Raw genomic sequence first — 7,868 nt, 5'->3', positions numbered from 1 at the left:
CTCATCATCGCCGGCTCGGCGCTCTACAACATCTACAAGTGAGTGGCGAGGGCGAGAGAGATGCTGAGAGACATACTGTGTCATAGTGAAGCCTGGTGCAGACAAGTGGACTACAGCAGCTGGCGACAGGCTGCCGCTGGTCTCGCCTTCAGCCGTATCACTTTGTTCAGCCGTGAAGTAAGAGAATGGAATGACTATGCATGCCCCACCAGTGTAAAGAATTACTTAGAACATGTTCACGATATCTCAAGGATCAAACCACGTCTATACAACTGCGAGTTGCCCCTGCTGAGACTGCAGATCTATTGCCGGCTGGGCGTCGGCGTCAGCCTCTCACCAGCCCGCCCCTCCGCTGCTCCAGCGAGCCGGCGCTGTACGCGGTGGAACCGGCAGGGCTGATCCAGCTGTGGATTCTGGTGGCGGGGCGCAATCGGCGTCTTCACCAACATCTGCGGCTTCACCGGCGCTTGCTCCGCGTCAGGTAAGTCGCACGGGGCGATGGTCCAGGTCGCCGTGGCCGCTATGACCGCGCCGAGGTCGCCGTGGCCCCGCTGACGACGGTCGAGGTCGCGGGGCGCCTGACCGCCGGTCGAGGTCTCCGTGGCCGCCTGACCGCCGGTGGAGGTCGCCGTGACCGCCTGACCGCGGTCGAGGTCGCCGTGGCCCCTGACCGCCGGTCGAGTTCGCCGTTGCCCGCCAGACCGCCGGTCGACGTCGCCGTTGCCCGTCAGACCGCCGGTCGACGTCGCCGGACCTCGCGCGCCAGCCGGGGGGGGGGGGGGTGGGGGCGGGGGGGGGAGCACCCGCAGGTGCTCCCGCTCTCGCAGCACCCGCAGGAGCTCACCGCAGCACCTGATGGTATTGCGGTGAGCTCGCTCCGTCAAGCGTCTGGCGGGCGGCCATTCTGTTTCACCGCAGGCATGCGATGTGCGTCGTATCGCTCTCCTTCCGCTGCTTGAACTCCTTCTCCGCCACTGGCGTCGGGTAGCAGACCCGCCACCGAACCGGCGCGCGTGCTCAGAAAGTCCCGCCTGTCGTGCTGCACTGCGCAGGTGTCTGCTGCTGGGGTACGCCCTGGTGACGGGCCTGGCGGTGGGTGCCCACCTGGTGGTGGTGTACATGCAGCGCTCCGCGGCGACCGGCGCCACATCGGCGCCCTACATCACCGACGACCCGCACAGCGTCTGGACCGTCGAGATGAACGCCTACGCGGCCGAGGTTAGTTGGAAGCCACTGAGCCTCGAGGCCAGCTACGGCCCGCAGGGGCTCAGGTTTTCTTGGGGACGGAAGCAGTGGTTCTCCGGTGACGTGATAGCGATGAGTCGTTATTCGTTACGGTGCGTATTCTGCTTTGACCGGATCGGTGAGCACTGCGTTCTGAAACGATTCTTCGAGTAGAATCTGCAGTAAAAGATTTTGCCGTTTGTTGAAAAGTCAGTCGCGTGGTTTGCGGTTATTTGCCACCAGGGACACTTGCCACACGCCACCGCATTTCTCTTTCCAAGCTTGTTTATTGCGACTTACTTTCCAGATGGCGTGTATGCTCCCTCATTTTTTTTTTATACATCCAGGCTTAAATGTGTCCTGAAGCCGAGACAAATTGAGTACTACCGCCCGTTGTATGGAATATTAACGTTGTGCGCACAACAGCATAGCGACGCCAGGCTATACTCATGGTGTAGCGACGAACGAATCGGCGTCTTAGATGCGGCCAGAGTTCGTTGGAGGTAATCGGTTGTGCCCAGTGGCGGCCGAGCCGAGCCAGCTCCGAGATGGTGTGGTGTGGTGTGGTATGGTATGGTGTGGCACGGTCTGGCGTGTCTCAGGTGCTGAAGCGCGTTCGTACGGTGCCGAACAACTCGACTGTCGCCACGAATAACATCAACAACACCATCAACAACCTACGCGTCAAGCTCGCTCCGGACGCCGAAGTCCGGTCAAACAGACGGGCGCTCAGCACTTGTCAACACCATCCAGTCGTTCCTGAAGGTCAGGGCGAGGCGGCGACGGCCCATGCCGGCCGAATACTGATCGGAAGCGCCGTTCTTGCGTCCGTGTGTTTGGGAAGTTACGCACGTGCGTTTGGGAAGTTACGTCCATGTGTCTGGGAAGTTACGCACGTGTGTTTGAGAAGTTGCGTCCGTGTGTTTTGGGAAGTTACGTCCGTATGTTTGGGAAGTTACGTCCGTGTGTTTGGGAAGTTATATCCGTGTGCTTGGGAAGTTACCTCCGTGTGTTTGGGACGTTACGTCCGTGTGTTTGGGAAGTTACGTCCGTGTGCTTGGGAAGTTATGTCCGTGTGTTTGGGAAGTTACCTCCGTGTGTTTGGGACGTTACGTCCGTGTGTTCGGGAAGTTACGTTCGTGTGTTTGGGAAGTTACGTCCGTGTATTTGGGACGTTACGTCCGTGTGTTTGGGAAGTTACGTCCGTGTGTTTGGGAAGTTACGTCCGTATGTTTGGGAAGCTACGTCCGTGTGTTTGGGACGTTACGTCCGTGTGTTTGGGAAGTTACGTCCGTGTGTTTGGGAAGTTACGTCCGTGTGTTTGGGAAGCTACGTCCGTGTGTTTGGGACGTTACGTCCGTGTGTTTGGGAAGTTACGTCCGTGTGTTTGGGAAGTTACGTCCGTGTTTGGGAAGTTACGTCCGTGTGTTGGGAAGTTACGTCCGTGTGTTTGGGAAGCTACGTCCGTGTGTTTGGGAAGTTACGTCCGTGTGTTTGGGAAGTTACGTCCGTGTGTTTGGGAAGTTACGTCCGTGTGTTTGGGAAGTTACGTCCGTGTGTTTGGGAAGTTACGTCCGTGTGTTTGGGAAGTTACGTCCGTGTGTTTGGGAAGTTACGTCCGTGTGTTTGGGAAGTACGTCCGTGTGTTTGGGAAGTTACGTCCGTGTGTTTGGGAAGTACGTTCGTGTTTTGGGAAGTTACGTCCGTGTTTGGGAAGTTACGTCCGTGTGTTTGGGAAGTTACGTCCGTGTGTTTGGGAAGTTACGTCCGTGTGTTTGGGAAGTTACGTCCGTGTGTTTGGGAAGCTACGTCCGTGTGTTTGGGAAGTTACGTGTGTTTGGGAAGTTACGTCCGTGTGTTTGGGAAGTTACGTCCGTGTGTTTGGGAGTTACGTCCGGTGTCCGTGTTTGGGAAGTTTCCGTATGTTTGGGAAGCTACGTCCGTGTGTTTGGGAGTTACGTCCGTGTGTTTGGGAAGTTACGTCCGTGTGTTTGGGAAGCTACGTCCGTGTGTTTGGGAAGCTACGTCCGTGTATTTGGGAAGTTACGTCCGTGTGTTTGGGAAGTTGCGTCCCGATGACATCAGCGCAGCGAAAAAAAATGTTGCCGCTCCGCGAAATTTGACTTTCCATCCGCTCTTTACATCTGTATTGTTATTAGGAGCCGTCCATACATTATATTACGCATAAAGTGGAGGGCTTTTTGACGGAGCGTTACCGAAATGTAACAAGCGGATGACGTAACGTTACGCTCAGGTACGATTGCAAATCATGCTATTTTTTTGTAAATTTTTAGAACTTTAAGGCCGGATGTCGTTGTCGTCCTCTCATGACAAGCAATACGTCTGTCTTTTTTCGCCTTGTCTAGCTCAATACGAGGCCCAATGGACCTTTCTGGAACTTACCGCTGCAAGCAGCGCAACCAGGGAAGAAGAGTGGATTTGCTCAGCGCAGCCAGTGTGTTACCATAGAGAGGGGTAGCAAATTGGCAAAAATCTGTACAACAGTTAATGGCTGACGCCGTAGAAGTTAACGATGCTGAAATATTTAGGCCTAGTCTCCTCGGCAATTGCGCCTGTTACAAATACCCCGTACCAATCACACATCGGAAGCATGCTCGCATGACGTTCGAATTCGCAAACGGACTTCCAGAATCCGAAGTCATGTAGACGTACAATTGCCATTGCCATATTGTACTTGCTCTCCTTTCCAAAGGCTCATGTGTGACAGATTGTTTGCATATGTCCATGCCCGTCATTTTTGAATGCAAAAGCTCCGGAATCATCTTGATGCACACGTCTATTTTGAAGCTTTGCTGCGTACCTCTTGCTGTGTTTTGTGCCATTCTGTTGCCGTTTGTATCACACGTTCAACTTGCCTTCCAGTGCTGCGGTAAAAGCTCCGTGGAGGATTACATCCAGGAAAACGTGACCATCCCCGAGTCATGCTGCAAATCCAGCGCAGCGTGCAATGCCACTCTGCGGCAGGAACCACGACTGAACTTGAAAGTCGTCCGCGAGATGTCGCACCCGCAGGGCTGCGGACCCTTCCTGCACGCGGCGCACGCTTTCGTCGTGACCGTGATCACGTGGGTCAGCTACGTGGTGGCTGGCTCGCAGCTGTGCGGCGCCGTCATCGCCATGACGGGCCTTGTTCTGCATGAAGTAGCGCCGGGCGCAGCGGTGGCCGGCAGACGCCAGCCGTGCGGCAGTAGCCGCTGCCGGTCGAGGAAGCCGTGCGGCGGTAGCCGGCGCCAGTCGTGGAAGCCGTGCGGCGGTAGCCGCGCCGGTCGTGGAAGCCGTGCGGCGGTAGCCGGCGCCGTTCGTGGAAGCCGTGCGGCGGTAGCCGGCGCCGGTCGTGGAAGCCGTGCGGCGGTAGCCAGCGCCGGTCCTAGAAGCCGTGCGGACCAACTCGGCGGTGGCCGTATGCGGGCAGGGTTTGGACACTGCTGCTGCTGTTGCTGCTAGAGCCAGTGAGGTTCCCGTTTGGCCTACACCTTACCTGAGCAGTACGTCTAAATAAATGATGGAAAATTGTGCCAAGCTATCGTCTCAATCACATTTAAAGGGGTCCTCGTGTTAGGGTGACCACCTCTTAGCTGTTGCCATTTAAGCCGAACAAATAGGCAATACAAATCGATCGTACTCACATGGCCAGCATATATAATAGGATGCATTTTATCTTTAAAGCAGCGTGTCCAAAACCGTTTGACACTGATCAACGCATAGTTTGCATGCACAGATGCACAGTTTCACACTGACTCCGCCACTCACCATTCTTGCGGTCAACGTGACGTTTAGAAATACAATCAGCTTCACCACATCAAAGCACAGTTTCACGGCCGTAAGCCAAGGTGCCTGCTGCCTGCTATGCCTGCTGCAACTAACAGAAGTACTCTGCTGCCCGTCACTCAGGTCCGAGTCTTCCGTCAGCCGAGCTGCAGCCACAATGGGCAAGTTCGTGCGATTATTGGTGCTCACCGGCTTTGTGTGGCGCCTTGCTAAACGCTTCTTCAGGAGTCGCTCCCCACCCCCTACAGCTCCTTCTACCCCTGGAACGTGCAGGGGTCCGTGCCCCTAACAGAAACAGTACAAAATTTGGGAGCTGCAAGTGCTATGAACCGAACTTCTATCACTGAAGCCTATCAGACACCTGCGCCGCAGGGAAGTGATCAGACGTGAAAACTGCTAGTTGTGATGCCGGCGACGTCAAAAGCCAGTCAAGTCAGATGCCATAGGCAAACTACAACATTAGATTCGAGTCTGATCAAGTTTGCTGGCCCACTCGGTCGGGTGTGGCATGCAGGAACGGTGTCACGGGTTTTAAGTTGGGGGGGGGGGGGGCAGGATCTTCCAGGTGGCCTCTTGGACAAAATAGGGTCTCCTCACATGGGGAGAGGGCTCCTGCGCAGCGCCGTGTTCAAGAGGGAGGGGAGGGCACCGATGGCATGTGCCCCCTTCTAGAACTGTTACACGTATCATATCCAAGTAAACACATATCGACAGCATACAAACCTAGAATGAGGGCCTTCTTATCTAGCAAAGGATCTGGCTACCATAAAACAAGGTCTGCTGCTCCTGAAAAGGGGCTTTCCGGTGCAAAGAGGGGCTTCCTAATTCAGGATCGGATGGTTACGATTCACGAAAGGGACCTCCAAATCTCCAGCCGAGGGGCCTCGTTACCTCAAAACAGGGCATTCCGATCCGGAACCGCGGCCACCTGTTGCATGAAAGGGGCCTCCAGAATGTCAAGGGTGCCTCCTAAACCAGTACAGGGGCTACCTAGTCTGTACCGGGGACCTTGGACCATCAAATGGACCTCCGGAGCACAACATTAGGCTTCCTCGTGTAGAGCATTGGCTACCTTACTCACAAAGGCGGCCTCAAGACCCAGAAAGTGGGCTTTTTATGCAGCGAAGGGCTTTCTGAGACGGATTTATTACACTCAAGCCCAGTTATTAAGGCCTCATTTGCCCGCATTCTGTTACTCTACACGTAGGCATGATGTCTTTAGTTGGAGAAAAGGCCCCCTTTTCTCCCAAAAACTTTGGGGAGGGACAAAAACATGGTCTTGCACCCTGCCTTCCGGCAGTGGCAGCTGCCCCTCCCCTGCTGCGCTATCCCTGATGCCATGCAACAAAGCAACAGAACAGCTGAATGTCTGCTGTTCCCATTTCCATCCGCACAGCAGTGCTTGAGCCGTTAGGCCTAGATTGCGGCCTCTCTCGACAGGGTCCGTGAGGGTGCCGATGGTGTAGTGGGGTATAGGATAGCGTGCGAAATCAGAGGAACGGGGCTAGATTCCCCGCAGTCACCAACTCTCCTGCAGGGGTGACAGGCAGGCGACGCCACAAAGTCTCAGCAGCTGAGAGCGTCACAAAGATCCAATGACGACGGATTTTGTGCCAGCGGGCAAGTTTTAGCAGCAGACAGCAGTAGCACCGACTCCACCACCCACCATTCTTGCGGTCAACGCGACGTTTAGAAATACCAATCAGCTTCACCACATCAAAGCAGTTTCACGGTCATAAGCCAAGGTTTATGCTGTGCCTGCTGCAGCCAATAGAAGTACTCTGCTGCCCGTCACTCAGGTCCAAGTCTTCCGCCAGCCGAGCTGCAGCCACAATGGGCAAGTTCGTGCGATTATTGGTGCTCACCGGCTTTGTGTGACGCCTTGCTAAACGCTCTTCCAGGAGTCGCTCCCCACCCCCTACAGCTCCTTCTACATCTGGAACGTGCAGGGGTCCGTGCCCCTAACAGAAGCAGTACAAAATTTGGGAGCTGCAAGCGCTATGAACCGAACTTCTATCACTGAAGCCTATGAGACACCTGCGCCGCAGGGAAGTGATCAGACGTGAAAACTGTTAGTTGTGATGCCGGCGACGTTAAAAGTCAATCAATTCAGACACCGTAGGCAAACTGCAACATTAGATTCATCGAAACGTTTGATGAGTTCTGAATTAATCTGCAGTTATTACAGCCGCGACCAAATATTGTAAACTGCGAATACTGGGGACGGATGTCGACCACAGCAAGCCGGATCGACCACTGGCGATCCCGAGGCTCAGGCAGCTTTGAGATCCATGCACGAGTTATAGCTAATACATTTGCCTGCACCGCGCGGTCGCAAGTTGGCCTCGGGTCTTCGTATGCTGTGGTTGGCGTAATCTGATCCCACCTTACAACGCGTCAAAGCGGATGACGCGCAATCGAGGCAATATCGCAATATTGCACGGAAAGCCTTTCCGGCCGGATCATCGCCTAACCATCTATACTGCATCACTTTGCGGCCTCCCGCCTCACGTAGCGGAGGGCTGGACGAGCCCGCCGGCCTGGCCACCAGTGGTAACGTGCAATCTGGATCTAAAGCGCGGGGCGGCTGGGACGGTTCCGACTGGGCTGATCAAGCTGCATGCTCCCAGAGCCCAGTCGGACTCGCTCGGTCGGCGGTCCCCCTCATGATCACGTCTCGAGCGACGTAACGATAAGAAATAATATACGGCGGCGCCAGCGACGTGCTTCAGCCCAGCTCTGTCGGCGGATTTAGCCGTGTCATTGTACGGCCACGACCAAAACCGTTCCGATGGCCGCTGTGTCACGGACTTCGTGAGCTTCTGGTTGTGTTGCGATGCACGCTACCACCTTGT

This window comes from Pollicipes pollicipes, unplaced genomic scaffold (assembly GCF_011947565.3).
Source record: "Pollicipes pollicipes isolate AB1234 unplaced genomic scaffold, Ppol_2.1 Scaffold_4740;HRSCAF=5597_pilon_pilon_pilon, whole genome shotgun sequence".
NCBI classification, from domain to species: Eukaryota; Metazoa; Arthropoda; class Thecostraca; order Pollicipedomorpha; family Pollicipedidae; genus Pollicipes; species Pollicipes pollicipes.
The sequence above is the reverse complement of the archived record's forward strand: the minus strand, read 5'-3'. Positions refer to the sequence as shown.